Source organism: Onthophagus taurus, chromosome 11 (assembly GCF_036711975.1).
Source record: "Onthophagus taurus isolate NC chromosome 11, IU_Otau_3.0, whole genome shotgun sequence".
NCBI lineage: Eukaryota > Metazoa > Arthropoda > Insecta > Coleoptera > Scarabaeidae > Onthophagus > Onthophagus taurus.
This window is the reverse complement of record NC_091976.1, coordinates 15989898-16010054: the sequence shown is the minus strand read 5'-3', so window position 1 is coordinate 16010054 and position 20157 is coordinate 15989898. Positions and strand designations below refer to the sequence as shown.

At 34.3% G+C, this 20157-nt stretch overlaps 1 protein-coding gene across 3 annotated transcripts in view; it reads left to right on the top strand.

Moving 5' to 3' along the window:
- Positions 1–20157, top strand: part of LOC111418519 (protein Fe65 homolog) — a 112342-nt gene that overhangs the window by 21022 nt on the left and 71163 nt on the right. The window lies entirely within an intron of this gene.

Here is a 20157-nt window from a genome sequence, read left to right as displayed (position 1 = left end):
TCATTTTGACAAGTGATCTTAAACATGTAGTTTAACTCCATATAGGCTATGTATAAAAGTGAAGCTATATTTGACATACTGAATAAAACGTATAAATAATATTTGAATTTCTTCATATCTTATATATTAGCCATTTCATTAGTTTTAGATCAATAATTTTCTAACGATCTTCATTATCCAACGACCGAGATGGGTAATGGTCAATCTAATGTTCCTAAATGATGTTCTATATTACGTATAGCCGTACTGATTTTATAAAATAGTGCCGTTTGGCTAGACTACTCTAATATTCCATTCATCACCCTCTTCATCCTTGATTAGTGATGCATTAAGCTACCTTAATGGAACTCTCGGGTAAGCGTTTACATAAAACATCAGTTTTGGTTTTCGAGGTATAAGGGAAAATATACCCTCCTCCCTAAGTTTCTGAGTTGCGTTAAATCTATCATTTTGACTAACGTGTTTAACAAGGGTCATCATATCTAAATGTTAATTATTATGTAACCCATTCTGACCCGTTATCCCTGTACGAGGCAAATTTACAAAGCATAACATTAATTTTGTTAGTATGTTGTTTTTACAAAAATTAAAGAAAAAACAAATTAAAATCCGTAGGTTCAAATTGGTTAATTATGCAATGAATTTAATATTACCATTCTTATTACCCAACTTCGTAGGGTTGATTTAACATGAATGAGAAAAATACATCACTAGCGAATATGTATAAACATTCTAAACGTTAAAGGGTGACTTAAGGTATTCAAGAAATAGACCGGTGTGAAGACAGCAGTAAAAGATAGCAGTAAAAATTTCCGATGATACCCGAACGCCCATAGACGTCCGTAATACCGGACACACGGGGGCCCAATTTTTTCAAACAAAGAAACATTACATTATCAACTTAAGAAGTTAATTACAGTATATTAAAAGTAATTAGACAAAATTAAAATATATTTATCACTAATATCAAGGTACAATCAGCAATTTTAATTAAAATAACTGGCTGCAGCTCCCGTATTGGTTCGAAGATCCGAACTAAACTTTATATACGCCTTCTAGGCATGATAAGAAGTATATTTATCGAAAGAAATTCCGCTTGCAAAGGGTCCGCGGGGGTGAACTACCCCGCAGTAGATTATAATTTACTCTACCGCCCTTATTCGGTTGAAGATCCGAACCAAACTTTACACAAATCTTCTAGACTACATTAGAATCAAATATCCGTTAATAATTTTCACTTGCATAGGGACCGCGGGGGTGAACTACCCACCAGTAGATTTTAATTACCCCTACCGCCCTTATTCGGTCGAAGATCCGAACCAAACTTTACACAAATCTTCTAGACTACATTAGAATCAAATATCCGTTAACAATTTTGACTTGAATAGGGACCGCGGGGGTGAACTACCCACCAGTAGATTTTAATTACCCCTACCGCCCTTATTCGGTCGAAGATCCGAACCAAACTTTACACAAATCTTCTAGACTACATTAGAATCAAATATCCGTTAACAATTTTGACTTGCATAGGGACCGCGGGGGTGAACTACCCACCAGTAGATTTTAATTACCCCTACCGCCCTTATTCGGTCGAAGATCCGAACCAAACTTTACACAAATATTCTAGACTACATTAGAATCAAATATCCGTTAACAATTTTGACTTGCATAGGGACCGCGGGGGTGAACTACCCACCAGTAGATTTTAATTACCCCTACCGCCCTTATTCGGTCGAAGATCCGAACCAAACTTTACACAAATCTTCTAGACTACATTAGAATCAAATATCCGTTAACAATTTTGACTTGCATAGGGACCGCGGGGGTGAACTACCCACCAGTAGATTTTAATTACCCCTACCGCCCTTATTCGGTCGAAGATCCGAACCAAACTTTACACAAATCTTCTAGACTACATTAGAATCAAATATCCGTTAACAATTTTGACTTGCATAGGGACCGCGGGGGTGAACTACCCACCAGTAGATTTTAATTACCCCTACCGCCCTTATTCGGTCGAAGATCCGAACCAAACTTTACACAAATCTTCTAGACTACATTAGAATCAAATATCCGTTAACAATTTTGACTTGCATAGGGACCGCGGGGGTGAACTACCCACCAGTAGATTTTAATTACCCCTACCGCCCTTATTCGGTCGAAGATCCGAACCAAACTTTACACAAATCTTCTAGACTACATTAGAATCAAATATCCGTTAACAATTTTGACTTGCATAGGGACCGCGGGGGTGAACTACCCACCAGTAGATTTTAATTACCCCTACCGCCCTTATTCGGTCGAAGATCCGAACCAAACTTTACACAAATCTTCTAGACTACATTAGAATCAAATATCCGTTAACAATTTTGACTTGCATAGGGACCGCGGGGGTGAACTACCCACCAGTAGATTTTAATTACCCCTACCGCCCTTATTCGGTCGAAGATCCGAACCAAACTTTACACAAATCTTCTAGACTACATTAGAATCAAATATCCGTTAACAATTTTGACTTGCATAGGGACCGCGGGGGTGAACTACCCACCAGTAGATTTTAATTACCCCTACCGCCCTTATTCGGTCGAAGATCCGAACCAAACTTTACACAAATATTCTAGACTACATTAGAATCAAATATCCGTTAACAATTTTGACTTGCATAGGGACCGCGGGGGTGAACTACCCACCAGTAGATTTTAATTACCCCTACCGCCCTTATTCGGTCGAAGATCCGAACCAAACTTTACACAAATCTTCTAGACTACATTAGAATCAAATATCCGTTAACAATTTTGACTTGCATAGGGACCGCGGGGGTGAACTACCCACCAGTAAATTTTAATTACCCCTACCGCCCTTATTCGGTAGAAGATCCGAACCAAACTTTACACAAATCTTCTAGACTACATTAGAATCAAATATCCGTTAACAATTTTCACTTGCATAGGGACCGCGGGGGTGAACTACCCACCAGTAGATTTTAATTACCCCTACCGCCGTTATTCGGTCGAAGATCCGAACCAAACTTTACACAAATCTTCTAGACTACATTAGAATCAAATATCCGTTAACAATTTTCAACGGTTTTGGAATGTATGTTATTTTAATATTATAAAACTACTTTGGTGGTTAGGGTGAAATTTCATCGCCTATTCACTCAAATAATTATTGTAGCAACATTGCTTTACATTGCTGAATATATTCTTAACAGCTATTTATTTTTTATATTTTAATATGCAGTGTGTTCCCGGATAGGTAAAACGACTTTTATAAAATTTAAAATTTTGTCGATATTAATTGTCATCTTTTGGGATTTAGCCCTTCTTGGTTAAAAACTTATTTAGAACATATAAAAGTGAGTGTTGATACTGAAGCGAAAACTTCTTGTTCGTCAGGTAAAGTACCTTTTCACTTTACAATATGCTAAAATGTTACTAAGAAATTTTATTCAGAATGAAAAGTTATGACCATATGCAAATTGTCGGAATCATCGGCGTACTTTGATAAAACCCATTGTTTATTATTTTCGTCAATAGTACATTATAACGATTTCTTGTTTTGAGATTCAGATTGTTCGGGAGAAATAAACAAACCGTTCTTAAAATGTTCACAAAAAATTAACTGTTTATTCACCCACAAAAGAAGACAAAAGAAATCAGTTTCATCATAATTTTTTCTCGTATAGTGAACACTTCCTGCTGTAAGAAATCTTTTGATTAAACGCCAACAAGTACTTCTTTTAATTAATTTTAATTAATATTGTATTTAAAAAACACTTTAAGTTTACTAAATTACAGTTTGACAGATTAACATTGACAGGAAAGTAATTTTGTTTGATATGGATTTTTATCAAAGTTTTTCATTCTGAACAAAACTTCTTAGTAACACTTTCACGTACTGTAAACAGAAAAGGTACTTTAGCTGCCACAAAAAGAGTTTTTCTTTCACTGTCAAGGCTCACTTGTTTTTTAAAAATTGAAAATACGTTTAAAATTAGTCTTTAATCAAGCAGGGCTAAACCAAAAAATAGGTTGACTTTGATAAAAGTTATTAGCACCTAACATGTTTCGTTTTCGACTTATTTTGATTTGAATTTCCTTTTGGCAAATTATACTATATGCTACTTTTTATTATTATGCTCTTTATAATCCCATATCTCAGCAACCTTCATTCGAAAATGCTCTAAATTGGTACGTTTACTCTTCAGATGTTGTCAAATAAATTATCATTTGTTTTATTACAGTATTACAGTACCTGTATGCAGAAACCTGTATACAGGTTTCTGCATACAGGTTTATATTACCGTTTCTGCATATTCAATGGTAAGTGTAAAGCGTATTTTAATTTTTTTATAAAAAAATTTGTTGTAATAAAATGTATTTAATTTTAATGATAACGTTATTACGAAATTAATAATAATAATTGTTTTTTATAAACATAGTAATAAATAACTTAGCAACATAAAAAGATAAATTCGCTGATAGCTCGCTACAGTAAAAAAATCGAAAATTTTAAATGGAACCCCTCAAATTTTTTTAGCCTACCAGAAGGGAATTTTATTCTCTACAAATTATCTATAAATATTCATATACTTATTTATTGTAGTTTCCCTAATATTGATAAATTTATCAAAATCATACATAGATTTCCAAAAACCATGTGTTTTTGTTAGAAGGCCATGACATTCTTATCTTTTGGTTTACTAGGTTTAATTTGCCAAAAATACCAACAAGTAAATGAAACAATGAAAACAAAAATTAGATTTGGATAAAAAATATAAATTCTACTGGTGGGTAGTACACCCCCGCGGTCCCTATGCAAGTGAGAATTGTTAACGAATATTTGATTCTAATGTAGTCTAGAAGATTTGTGTAAAGTTTGGTTCGGATCTTCGACCGAATAAGGGCGGTAGGGGTAATTAAAATCTACTGGTGGGTAGTTCACCCCCGCGGTCCCTATGCAAGTGAAAATTGTTAACGGATATTTGATTCTAATGTAGTCTAGAAGATTTGTGTAAAGTTTGGTTCGGATCTTCGACCGAATAAGGGCGGTAGAGTAAATTATAATCTACTGCGGGGTAGTTCACCCCCGCGGTCCCTATGCAAGTCAAAATTGTTAACGGATATTTGATTCTAATGTAGTCTAGAAGATTTGTGTAAAGTTTGGTTCGGATCTTCGACCGAATAAGGGCGGTAGGGGTAATTAAAATCTACTGGTGGGTAGTTCACCCCCGCGGTCCCTATGCAAGTCAAAATTGTTAACGAATATTTGATTCTAATGTAGTCTAGAAGATTTGTGTAAAGTTTGGTTCGGATCTTCGACCGAATAAGGGCGGTAGGGGTAATTAAAATCTACTGGTGGGTAGTTCACCCCCGCGGTCCCTATGCAAGTCAAAATTGTTAACGGATATTTGATTCTAATGTAGTCTAGAAGATTTGTGTAAAGTTTGGTTCGGATCTTCGACCGAATAAGGGCGGTAGGGGTAATTAAAATCTACTGGTGGGTAGTTCACCCCCGCGGTCCCTATGCAAGTCAAAATTGTTAACGGATATTTGATTCTAATGTAGTCTAGAAGATTTGTGTAAAGTTTGGTTCGGATCTTCGACCGAATAAGGGCGGTAGGGGTAATTAAAATCTACTGGTGGGTAGTTCACCCCCGCGGTCCCTATGCAAGTCAAAATTGTTAACGGATATTTGATTCTAATGTAGTCTAGAAGATTTGTGTAAAGTTTGGTTCGGATCTTCGACCGAATAAGGGCGGTAGGGGTAATTAAAATCTACTGGTGGGTAGTTCACCCCCGCGGTCCCTATGCAAGTGAAAATTGTTAACGGATATTTGATTCTAATGTAGTCTAGAAGATTTGTGTAAAGTTTGGTTCGGATCTTCGACCGAATAAGGGCGGTAGAGTAAATTATAATCTACTGCGGGGTAGTTCACCCCCGCGGTCCCTATGCAAGTCAAAATTGTTAACGGATATTTGATTCTAATGTAGTCTAGAAGATTTGTGTAAAGTTTGGTTCGGATCTTCGACCGAATAAGGGCGGTAGGGGTAATTAAAATCTACTGGTGGGTAGTTCACCCCCGCGGTCCCTATGCAAGTCAAAATTGTTAACGAATATTTGATTCTAATGTAGTCTAGAAGATTTGTGTAAAGTTTGGTTCGGATCTTCGACCGAATAAGGGCGGTAGGGGTAATTAAAATCTACTGGTGGGTAGTTCACCCCCGCGGTCCCTATGCAAGTGAAAATTGTTAACGGATATTTGATTCTAATGTAGTCTAGAAGATTTGTGTAAAGTTTGGTTCGGATCTTCGACCGAATAAGGGCGGTAGAGTAAATTATAATCTACTGCGGGGTAGTTCACCCCCGCGGTCCCTATGCAAGTCAAAATTGTTAACGGATATTTGATTCTAATGTAGTCTAGAAGATTTGTGTAAAGTTTGGTTCGGATCTTCGACCGAATAAGGGCGGTAGGGGTAATTAAAATCTACTGGTGGGTAGTTCACCCCCGCGGTCCCTATGCAAGTCAAAATTGTTAACGAATATTTGATTCTAATGTAGTCTAGAAGATTTGTGTAAAGTTTGGTTCGGATCTTCGACCGAATAAGGGCGGTAGGGGTAATTAAAATCTACTGGTGGGTAGTTCACCCCCGCGGTCCCTATGCAAGTGAAAATTGTTAACGGATATTTGATTCTAATGTAGTCTAGAAGATTTGTGTAAAGTTTGGTTCGGATCTTCGACCGAATAAGGGCGGTAGGGGTAATTAAAATCTACTGGTGGGTAGTTCACCCCCGCGGTCCCTATGCAAGTCAAAATTGTTAACGGATATTTGATTCTAATGTAGTCTAGAAGATTTGTGTAAAGTTTGGTTCGGATCTTCGACCGAATAAGGGCGGTAGGGGTAATTAAAATCTACTGGTGGGTAGTTCACCCCCGCGGTCCCTATGCAAGTCAAAATTGTTAACGGATATTTGATTCTAATGTAGTCTAGAAGATTTGTGTAAAGTTTGGTTCGGATCTTCGACCGAATAAGGGCGGTAGGGGTAATTAAAATCTACTGGTGGGTAGTTCACCCCCGCGGTCCCTATGCAAGTCAAAATTGTTAACGGATATTTGATTCTAATGTAGTCTAGAAGATTTGTGTAAAGTTTGGTTCGGATCTTCGACCGAATAAGGGCGGTAGGGGTAATTAAAATCTACTGGTGGGTAGTTCACCCCCGCGGTCCCTATGCAAGTCAAAATTGTTAACGGATATTTGATTCTAATGTAGTCTAGAAGATTTGTGTAAAGTTTGGTTCGGATCTTCAACCGAATAAGGGCGGTAGAGTAAATTATAATCTACTGCGGGGTAGTTCACCCCCGCGGACCCTTTGCAAGCGGAATTTCTTTCGATAAATATACTTCTTATCATGCCTAGAAGGCGTATATAAAGTTTAGTTCGGATCTTCGAACCAATACGGGAGCTGGAGCCAGTTATTTTAATTAAAATTGCTGATTGTACCTTGATATTAGTGATAAATATATTTTAATTTTGTCTAATTACTTTTAATATACTGTAATTAACTTCTTAAGTTGATAATGTAATGTTTCTTTGTTTGAAAAAATTGGGCCCCCGTGTGTCCGGTATTACGGACGTCTATGGGCGTTCGGGTATCATCGGAAATTTTTACTGCTATCTTTTACTGCTGTCTTCACACCGGTAAGAAATAGAGGCTGGGTGGGTGAGAACCGTATTAGAAGCGTGTATAGTTAATGTTGGTAATACTTGTTTCCAAAAATTACGTATCACACTAGCTGGGGTAGTTGGCCTCAAAATATATATTTAGTAACTTTAGAAATACAGTAATACTCCAAATTACACCACCCTTTTCCCATCTCACACAAACTAGTCATTACGTGACTTTTCTTATTCCGCCTCCCTTTTTTAAACGACACAGTGGTCTAGTCAATTTTGTACATGCGAAAATACTTATGAACACGTTTCATTCGAACACGTTAAAAACGTATCATTATATAGAATTGACGAAGTAAAAATGATTTTTCTACACTTAGTATAAAAGAATACGTTGATATTATATTATAAGCCTAACATTATCAAAGTATTGATGGAAAAATGAAAATTAGTGAGTTAGCAAATTGTGTTAATAGACTACGAAAAAATTGTAAGTAAAGAATTGTTTAATTGATTAAAAGATGATGTGTTATGATTCATAACAAATCATTTCCAAAGTTATCGTAGCTTCATATCTTATGAAGCATTGAAAGATTGAAAGAAGAAGCCAAAGATGAAAAGTCAAGTACGTACTTTTTAATCGAGTAAGGGTTAGTTCAACCGATTAAAACACACTGTAAAACTAAATATACATGTATACATGATGAATTCAGGAAATCCAAAGATAATAATATGCGTGCAACTATCTCGAAAATTGGAAAATAAGAGGCGTCACAGAAGAAGAATAGCGAGGGAAGAAGAATAGATGAGAAGGACACTCATCTTCAACTTTGGCAACAAGAGTTCGATTTTCCAGTAGCTGATCAATTACTGATCATTGGCAATCTTGTGTTACCACTAACACCTCAACACTGACAGTATAGTTTTGAAGTTGCTCTGGAACCTAAAGTATGCCACGTCAGATTCCAGAGTGTAGTATTGTTCATAAATAAATCCAAGTTCGATTTGGGGATGCATGCTACACGTGGGAACATCGCGTGTCGTAATGTTGAATTTTCTGTTACGAGGCTTATGCACTAAACTATGAAGTTTGCATATGGTATACCTCCCAACTAGCATAAACACCCAATGATGTGTGGATGAGGTGGTAGAACACCATATTCTTCTATTCCTTTTGTTCCAGTAAGATAATGCCTGTCCCCATATTGCAAGACATTTGATACATCGATTTGCGTAAGTTATTGTCAATCTCCTGTCATGGCTATCCTGAACCACCATTTGGGCATATTTGGGATGTCATAGGTAGAAAACTGAGAAACTTTCTGCATCCTCCGAAGGCGCTGCAAGTTCTACAACAGAAAACTAAAACTTAATCTAGAACTTAATAATAAAGCTCATCAATAATGATGATAGGTTATTAAATTCAAAATGGCAGGTATACCAATAGAGGGTACTTGTTGAATTCTTGCTTATAATGATAAACTGATAATCCTTCTGTCGACTATTTGTACAGAAAACGATTTCCGAACCGTCGTCATCGAGATCATAAAACAATTTAAAATTTTTGTTAAAACGAGGCAGAGATCGGGGAATATTATAAAAAGCAAGGAACCGCGGTTTCATCGATGAGTATCTACAGCGTAGTGTCAAATGCATTAGATGGCGAAGAGTCAAGCGTTGGATAAACGGAAAATTACTAGTTATATTTAGAAAACTAGAAACAGTAACTATAAGAACGGTCAAGGAACTTGCATAATGAAAGAGCGCTTGGAAGAAAGTGATGTTTGGGAGGAGAAAGAAAGAAATATCAAGAATGGATTGGGTAGCAAATAAAGAATTCAAGTAGAAGTTGAAGTTAAAATAGAAGTAGAGATTTGGAAGAGGGCTGAAAAAAGATTAAGTTTGAAAACGATCTCAAAGCTAAAAAGAGTACTTATAGAGGATGCTTCGGGATAGGATATAGATATCCTGAAACAGATATCTCTTGAACGAACCAAATCTCACTGAAAATGATGTAATCTATGTAGTAAACAAGAACATTGACAAGGGGGCAATGCAGCGATTTTTAGCGGGAAGAGTTTAACAAAGAAGTAAAGGCGATTTTTAAACATAGAAGATCATGACCTTAATAAATTGTGTCGTAGAAGCGACGGGACGGGTTACGAGGAATTATAAAGGTTCAGACCGATGTATATAAAGTTGCAGTCTTACATATTAGAGGGTTATATAGAGTCAAGTGGTGTTTTAAGTGCCATAGCTTCCAGTATTTATAAATTCAAAATGTAAAAATATACTCTGTGGAAACAGGATGTATCATTCTAAAACGTACTATATGCCATCGAATTCGAAAACTTATATAGCAACAGAAATAACAGTATTGCAGGATGTTGAACATAATCCAGTACAAATATGTTGCCAAAAAATGGAAAGATACAAACCTGTACCATATTTTGTATACAGGAGATGATCTACTAAGAGTAAACTTTCACATGGGCTTTACACAAAATTTGTTACAATCCTAACATTTTCCATAATGTTTTATTTTTTCACCTTTCAAGGAATAAGGAATCACCACCATCGTTATTAGCACGTCGGCAAAATCAAAACACATTGGTCTATGAATATTTGTATTGGACTTTTTTAGATGATAGATTATCGGTCGTTATTTTCTGCTAAGTATATACAGTGTGACCCGTTTGAAAGCGGAACACCCTCGTAAAATTTGTATTTATTATCCGATTTCGATAATTTTTTTTTTAATTGTAGAGCGTAAAAAACTGTACCTTAGGACAAAGAGTGATATTTTTCTTAAAAAAGCCAAGGCCTACTATTTCACTTTTTAGGTGCTAAAAATGAAGAAATCATATTAGGAAATTTTTTACAAAAAATCTGAGTACACCACTGCATTAAGCACCTTTTGAAATGGGCATATACCAAATTTCATCAAAAATGGTTACAAATTAACACCGTTACAGATAATTGAAAAATACAATATTTTAGGAATTTATTTGATCAGATGGAGTAAACCATGACAAAAAAGGAAATAAAATACAGCCAATAATACAAAAACTATTTACATTTGTAACCATGGAAATAAAAAAATAGTTATCTAGTAAACCATGGAAATAAAAAAAAAAGAATTGAATTCTATGAAAGTGATTTAAAGCATTACTTCTGTCAGTTTTGTGCTTATAAAAATTTTATAAAATGTGAGCAATTTAGTGGTGTAATTATGGAACGACTAAGTGTTAGACACAAAGTTGAAATTGTACGCCTTGTTGGCGATAATATTCTTTCGAAAAGAAAAGCGGCTATAGAATTTAATAACAGGCATCCAGATATGCCTCCGGTTAGTGCTAGCACCGTTCACCGGGTAAATAAGGTATTCAACGATACAGGCAGTGTATCAAAACAAATTCTGAAAGTTCAAAATCCACGCCGGGAAATTAGAAATAATAATCAAATAGTGGAATATTTTCATAATAACCCTCATTCGAGTTTGAGAACGGCTGCCATAGATTTAAATATTTCAAGAGAATGTATTAGAAGGTGCCTTACAAAAAATAAAATTAAACCCTATAAACCAAAATTTCTACACACTCTTGAACCAAGAGACGAAGAGAGAAGACTAGAATTCTGTTTATGGGCTCAAGGAATGGGCTTATACTTGGAAAACAGAAACTTTTTAAGGGAAATTTTGTTTAGCGATGAGGCCACGTTTACAACAAATGGCGTGGTGTCATTGCAAAATTCAAGGTATTGGTGCACAGAAAATCCAGAGTGGATCATCAACGCAAGGCGACAGTATTCGCATAAAATAAATGTGTGGTGCGGAATACTTGACAATAGAATTATTGGTCCATTTTTCTTTGTGGGCAATTTAAATTCAACAAAATTTTTGTATTTCTTAAGAAATGAGTTTTCGAATGCGCTAAACAATTTACCACCTCTGATATGTGCGAATATAAAATTTCAATTAGATGGGTCTCCCGTGCATAACGCAGTAGTGGTAAAGCGTTGGTTAAATGAAAATTTGAAAAAACGATAGATAGGAAGAAATAGTCATCTTATTGAATGGCCGCCAAGATCTCCTGATTTGACACCACTCGACTTTTTTCTTTGGGGAATCCTTAAACAGAAAGTTTGCAGGTCAAGGACACAGTCGCTAGATGAACTGCGTGCTAGAATAGTTCAGGCATGTGCAGACATTACCCCAGAGCAACTGAGGAATGTAACAATGAATGCACGAAGAAGATACAATAAATGTATCGAACCTAACGGTGGATTGGTGGAAGCAACAGACATTTAACTAGTTTTTATTTTCTATTAATATTTTGAATGTTGTTTTTTTCTTCAATTTTTTGAATTTCTGTTAAATAGTTTTGTATTATTCTCTGTATTTTATTTCCTTTTTTGTCATGGTTTACTCCATCTGATCAAATAAATTCCTAAATTATTGTATTTTTCAATTATCTGTAACGGTGTTAATTTGTAACCATTTTTGATGAAATTTGGTATATGCCCATTTCAAAAGGTGCTTAATGCAGTGGTGTACTCAGATTTTTTGTAAAAAATTTCCTAATATGATTTCTTCATTTTTACCACCTAAAAAGTGAAATAGTAGGCCTTGTTTTTTTAAGAAAAATATCACTCTTTGTCCTAAGATTCAGTTTTTTACGCTCTACAATTAAAAAAAAAATTATCGAAATCGGATAATAAATACAAATTTTACGAGGGTGTTCCGCTTTCAAACGGGTCACACTGTAGATATATAAGAATTTTGCAAGCTTTTCTGCAGATTATAAGCTTGTAAAGATGTTGTCAGTTGTGATTCCACTTGCGAAATGTGTCACATATAGAACTGCTACCACCTGGTTCGTTTTCATTCTCAACAAGCCTGGCTTTTTTCAAATCTTTGATTCAAGATAAATTCAGAATTAAAATTTTGTTCGGTAATACTTGTAGATTGCTATATTAGTAACAATATGATCGTAATTCCAACTTGTGCTTGATGTGTATAAATATATTAAATATTGATCAAAAATAACGACAATATGACTTTGAGTACAATTCAAAGGCAACAAGCACTATTTTTTTTTTGCCTAAACAAGCTTTCATGTTTATAGTTAAAGTAGTGCTGCAGTATAAAAGTACCCAAATTTGTTTTCAGTATTCATCACGCTACAAAATAAACTATGTGAAAAATATGAAAAATATGTACAGAAAAGTGTGTTGCAATAACTTGCTGATACTGATTTGTAATTGTTTCTTGTGCCAAATTTATTCTGTAGCTATGAGCAGGAAATCCGAGCTTAATGATATGTTTGCTACTGCTTATCTATATCAGGTTGTATTAGATTGGAATGATATGTTCATTGTCTAAATTAACTTTAATCGAACACCAATAAATACTTCATGAACAACATTTTCAAAATAGATATAATTGGAAATAAAACTTAAACTAGAAATTTCCGTGTTAGTCTGATAAATCTTGAAATTAAATTTATGTATAAACATAAATGCATAGTTTTTCACATATCCAGGATTAAACGCTTTTTCTAGTTTGACAGCAATTTAAAAAAAACGTCTCTTTCGCTTATCTTCCATTTCTTGTGTCAAAATTGTCTAAACGCAAAAAGTAGTTAATGTCAGGTATCTTGTTCTGTACATAACAGCCTGACGCAAAGCTCTATGAGCAGCAATACTGCTCCAAAGCAAAATAAAATTTTAACGGTACCTTCTTTTTTATGAACCGTCGTGGTATAAAACGGCACGTTGCTGTTACTAAATAAATAAAGGAAACATTTCAATCTAAGCTATTTAATTTAATTAAACGAGCTCAATGTAATTGAGGTTTAAAATAACACTTTTATTGCATTTAATACCACAATGATTTCCATTAATCCGTATGTCATTTTCAAAATTAAAAATCAATGGCTTTTTGAACCTTTCAAGTGCTTGAAATTCAACACTCGGATTTACGTTTATGGTGAATCGTAAGTCCGGGATTATCGTGCAAACTCCGCTAACTCCGTATCGAAAGTAACCGGAATTACTACGGATTATTCTCCAATTTTTACGATAATCTCATTTGCGAATGCGGCGATATGCATTTTTTAGGTTTTACAGTAAAATTTACTAAGCAACCTCGGAAGTTTTAACGATTACTCAAAATTCTAGCGTACACAGCATTCCTATTAACATTTTAATGTTTGTTATTTGATTGTCCATTTAACTTGTATATTTTGAAATGCATTTCATTTTTTTTTCATCGGTATTTTCATCGTTTTGTTGGATCGTATGCGATTTATCATAAGAGTGATTGACAACAACGTCCAGTTTTTTTAAACTCGATTAGCGGCACGTATCATTAGGTTAACTTAACGGAACATTAACATCAAACGTTAGCCAATAAGAAAAAGATTAATGGCATGTTAAAGCCTAATTAACTTGATACACAGGACCTGTTATGTAAAGTACTTCAAAATAAAATTCACTTGATTTAACACTTACAATAATGATTTGAGTGGGTTAGATTTTATCAAAGAGAATTTTTTAACAAAAAATATTTAAATTTAACAGGAACTGTGGTAATATATAATTTAACGATTGTAAAATCCCTATCATAATAAATAAATCCCTATCAATATGGTGTTGAGTAACGACAGTTGTACGCAACAAAGTTCAAGGCACTTTTCTTTACTACAAATTGAAATGTGTATAATTAGACTCTCAATATGTTCTTTAACAACAAGTATGACAACGTCTCAATGTGCATTTAAGGTTAGCTGTCGACCACAATGTGACTTGGGATTTGTTAATCTTGCATTTACCAATGCTCCGTTAGATGCAATATGTCGTAGTTCGTTGTTCTCCGAAAACCATATTGCGGATGATTTATTTTTGGTGAATGTCGTTGTATATTTACGTTTAGAATTTAAAATGTCGTATTTAAAAAACTTGTTCAAGTCTGTTTAAATCATCATCTTCTAAACTATTTGGTAAATGTTAATTATAAGAACTCACTCCAAATCGATCAAACTCGACCTCGAGAAGTCATTAGAAAGAAGAAGAATATAAGAATTATATAAGAACCAGAGGCTGTGTGCTTCATTTAAAAAAATACAAAGTTGCATTTTTCTACACAGAAAAGTTATCTAACTCCTTCACTTCCGATTCATTACGAGAAATGTAATTCACATCTTACTGAAAATTGTGCAAGACAAATCATGTGTGCTAAATGAAAGAATTACATTCCGAAGAAATGTCAAGAGAAGGAGGTCAAAAGGATCAACAATGTGCAAAAAATAGACTAATGTTTCCTATAATGGGTTTTAATGGAAAGTCCGAGAAAATAACAAACGGTCAAGAAATTAATGATTTACCGCCCAAAGGTAAGCTGCAGCACGAAGGCTCTTTCGAAGGAAATACAAAGCCTATTAATTGTATGACACTACTTGATTGATTGTACAATTGTATGAATTGTATTAAGTTTATGCATACTTTATGCTAGATGATGAGACTGTCTATATGTCAGTCAAAGAATCGATCGGCTTAAGGTTTTCCGGTAAGAAAATAACGACTCTACGGGAAGAATTCCTGGAATGCTAAGAATTAAATACTATGAATATAAAAACATTAACAAGTGAAATTAACATATTTTTACAAAGATATGGACTGAACCCAGAAAAGTGTGTTGGATATAAAATTATTGTCATTCAAAAATAACTCAAATAACTAAGTATAATTGCACAGGGAATGAAGAAATTAACACATGAAGAAAATGCTTAAAAAAAAAAAAACAACTTATTACCTGCACTGTGTTATGACCAAACCTAATATATCGTCTTTACCCATATAATAACCAAGTACTTAGTTTAACTTGTATCAATTTCAAATATATTACAGTCGAAAAGATCTGATCAACAATATACCATTCTCATAAAATTTTTGATCATATAATTAATATTTACTCAATGAACAATGCCGCAGACACAAAAAAGCATGCTGAAACAATTCCTTAAAACTCCCATATTTGATTATCGTTTTCAAGCAAATACTATGGTTTCTTTTCTCTGGAAATAGCATGTAAGTAATTATCATTAACCTATTGAATTGCCTTCACCTATGGAACTAATCCGCAATATATGTAATACAAGCTACGATTACGGATATTGGATGTGTCTGATGTTTGTATTCTGTGTTCCAACATAAATTAATTCCGAACAAAAGCTTGCTTAATATCGACCTAAACACATTATTACACATGATAATTCGATTAGCTTCGCTATGTTTGTTGATACTAAATCGTATTAACTCGCTTTGTTCAGCAATTGGACAATTATAAGCTAAAGTTGTAAAAAAGATACCTGAAATGTATGAGGAGAATCAGTTATGATAATAAAATGGTTCTTATGAGAAAGTCCTTGTTAGTTAAACAAAAATTTACAAGATTTAATAATATGCATAATGAATGCCTTCATTCTTGGTGGACATGCACGGCAATTCCTTACTTGATGATACGATCTTTAATGGTTGCAGGAAGTTGTAGGAAGTAGATCAGTAGGAATGAATTTCAATAACATACATACGAACATAGGAAAGTAGAAAATACCCGGGACTGATTTAAATAACAACGAATATTTTAAGAAAATTAGTGATGAAGTAAATAAATACTGATTACATTGGTATCAAGGGAGAGACCTATTTCAAATTGTTCCATTCACTTAATTGGACAATCAAGCTCAGTATGGTATACGATCTCCTGTTAAGGAGAGAGCAATGAGTGTTTTACCGTTCCTAATATTGTTGATAAACCATTTTTGATCTAAAAGATAACTGCAGGTAAAAGTGAAAGATGAATATCCCCATATTTTTTGGACACTACTAGACTCCAAAAACTTTGTTTCTGTTATAATAACTGAGAGTCATAATAAGAAAATGTACATTCTCTAAATACATAGATAGCACAGTGTTAATATCTAATGATCATACTTTTAATTGAGCAATAGAAAATCTTCATCATCTGATCAACCTAAAATATCGATAGCTGACGATGTTTGTAGTACCAAATAAAGCAGGTATTTATTTGGTATGCATTTGCAAGCCGATTTTTGCGACATAATCCAAATCAGACAAAATCTTGAAATGACTGAGAGATGTGTTTAAAGTAACAAAACTAAAAACCGAATTTATAATCCTTCAAATCAACTTCTTTATTACCAACCACTTGTTAATAAAAGCAATTTAAAAATAAATGCAATTCTTATTAAGAGGAAGAGGAAATGGAGGTATATTGTTTTCTGAAAATTTTCAAATACGATTAATATTGATCTTTTCCTGTACTTGGCAGTTTATTATTCTTAGTAGCTGAAATACTTATTTCAAAGTTTCTGTAGTAACATTCGCAGAAATAAGCATATCTGCAATCATGAAGTCAGTACTTTCTTTTCTCCAAGAGATTTCATAATTTATTCCTGATGTAGTCATAATTTGTTATCATAATGTGATTTTTACAATGAAGATGATTTAATTTCTTCGACTGTAATATCTTAACAGTAACTGATACAAGTTAAGCTAAGTATGTATTTGCTATTATGTTAGTAGATATGATAAATATAGGTTTGTTTCAGAGCAACATGACACAATTCAGTTAGTTCGTTTTATATTTGTAAAGACATACAAGTAAAGTTTAATCAACTCTTCAAAAGTACCTTCATACTGCAGTTTACTTCTAAATCATGAACTCCGCAGAAAATTATTGCTGTTAAAGTAGGTACCAAAATATCTCAAGTTTTAAATAAACATTTTTAAAATTTTAAATAATTTTTCTTGAGTTGATTAACTGAATTATCTACGTATAATGAAAGATTTTGCTGCTTCTGGACTTTGGGTATGATTGACGGATATTGAATATCTATAGAAGAGTCGGGGGACACAAGACACGATAAAGGCAGAAAGCACCTTTTAAACGTGTAGAATACCTTATCTAGCTATGATGAATCTTTTTTAAGTCAGCAGTATAGAAAATTGCTTCTTAATGAAGTTTCGCTCAAGTCATGTTACATCTATGATTTGCTTTCTTACCGGGGTTTTCTATAATTTGAACCAATTGAGGTTTTGTAAGTTCTAAGGTCTATAATTATCAGTTGCTCATTTTCGGTGATAACCATTATGTATTGTCATTAAAAACTGCTGTTACTCGCTTAGCGTTAATTTATGATTTTGTATAATAGATCGTTGAATGAGTGTATTCCTAGAACTATCTGTTTTCAAATCTGGCAGCCAAAGGTCTATTTGGAATTATAGGCCTATTTCTTTGCTTCCCTTTTTATGGCACTGTTTTTGAAGCCCTTTTTCTTTATTGTTAAAAATAACCCCTACGACACGTTTCTTCAGTTTCACATTCTTTCAATGATTGATTATGTATCTGACTTCAGCAAGACACATAACAAAGTACTTACACACCTATCGAACTGATTAACTTGCCATATAGTATTAGTCAGTAGCTGATTTTCAATGTCACTCATAGCGGTAGAGTTAGTCAAAGATTTTTGTTCATAGATGGTGCCTGTTACGTCCAGGATCCCTCTGAGATGTAACCTAGGCCCTTTATTATTCAATATTTTCATTTAAGATATATCTTTCTGTTTTAGACATTCTAATACTTTGAATCCTTTTTGAGAAAGATCTTATGCAGAAAGTCACTTTAATTAACGTCTCTATCCTTAATTAAAGTGACTTTCTGCATATCGCTTCAGCAAGTCATTTTGTATGTTCAGCATTGTAGTGAGGATAGCTGCTGGTTTTACTGATTTAATTTCTTAAAGATCATCATTGTAATTTTTCTAAATTTATATTTTTTTGTGGAAATTAATTTAAGTTGGTATTGCTTGAATGGTTAGCTCATCAGCGGTCCATCCATTTAAATTGAATAAGTTAGTGAAACTTTAAAGGGTTAGAGAAAATCTAGGCTAGAAAAATCTTCAAGATCGTCTTAGAGAAGTCTCAAGCAGTAGGATGTTTGTTAGTATGAGCTCGTTAGATATTCGCAAAAGCCAATAACATTTTGTTAATGCTTCTGTTGAGTTGCTTCGTTTCTCGTTTTGTAAACCGAGATCTTTAAAGAGTTTGATAGGAGCCTTAATTCATTAAAGCACTCGAGGAACTGTTGGGTATTCCGATTAGCACTGCTTCGGCTAAAGAATAACACTTATTTGTGTTGCAGAGACAAGATATTAAGAAGGGCTAAAGGGTTGCTTTTTTTCTTCGAAGTGTCTGTGGTGGTAACATGACAGATAGAGATTCTGCTGTTATCTGTGACTTCTTTGGTATTCCAGATTCCTTTGTCTTTGCATTTTCTCTAGGTGTTTACATACAGGGTGTTACATAACTATGAAAGATAGCTACTAAATACGGCATTTGTGATTTAAATGAAAAATGTTTCAAATAAAAGTTTCCTGGTTAATTATGGCACATATTTTAGCTATATTTGTTTGTTTGTATTATCCTTGCTATGGTAACCAACATTGTTATCTTAAATGGGATACATAGGTTTTTTTGCATATTTTGGTAGATCATAGTTCATTCTATTCGATGGATATGTCACATCATCAGGTAAGGTATAACAAAAATTCAATTTTCTGAAAATATTTAATCAGCAAATCAGAATCAAAGAAGGAACTCTGAATTGTCGAAATTCTGGTGGGAAGTAGTTATTAAGGCTTATGCTACAAAACGAAAAACTCGAGGGGGGGTTCAAATCAGGCAAGTAGAAGAGGCCACTCCGTAGATGTGATCCTGGCAGAAAACTTGGTCCGGTACCACTGCTGAACCACCTTAGTTTTATGCGCGGGTACTGAGTCCTGTTGGAATGTCCAGGGGCGTCCGTTGAAGTGAGACTGGCTCCAAGGAAGCACTTTCTTCATCAAAATCTCATCAAGTTGGTTTAATTCTGGGAGTTGATCTTGCTACTCGATGCTACCTGTCTTCCGATAATAAGGGGTTGTGCATTAGATGTCACTACGGAAAATTCCGGTGATATTTCCGATGTCCTTCTGAGTTACTTTAGCCTGGCTTAGCTTCAAAATTGTGGCACTGTCTACGATTGTCTGAAAACGCACAAAGCAATCGTTTGGATTTTTTGAAGAGCCTTCAGTAACAAGAAGACAAACATGCGGGCAACATTTCACATTTATACAACAAAAACGAACAATGTTACAACATCGCTAAGTTAGGCTCTCGAAGTTTTGTAACATCCTTTAGCATCTTAAACTTTGATATTTCAGAAATACTTTTGAACGTGGTATTTCTGTTCCAGATTGATGTAGGGTTGGATCATTAAAATAGGTGGACATTATTTGATCCAGATTCGATAGTCGTTAAGTAGGGTAGTTAGTATGGCCAGTGACACCAGTTCGCACTCAGATTCTTTGTTGCATATAGCAGCGATGATTTTCTCTTCTACTTTATCTTACTGTGT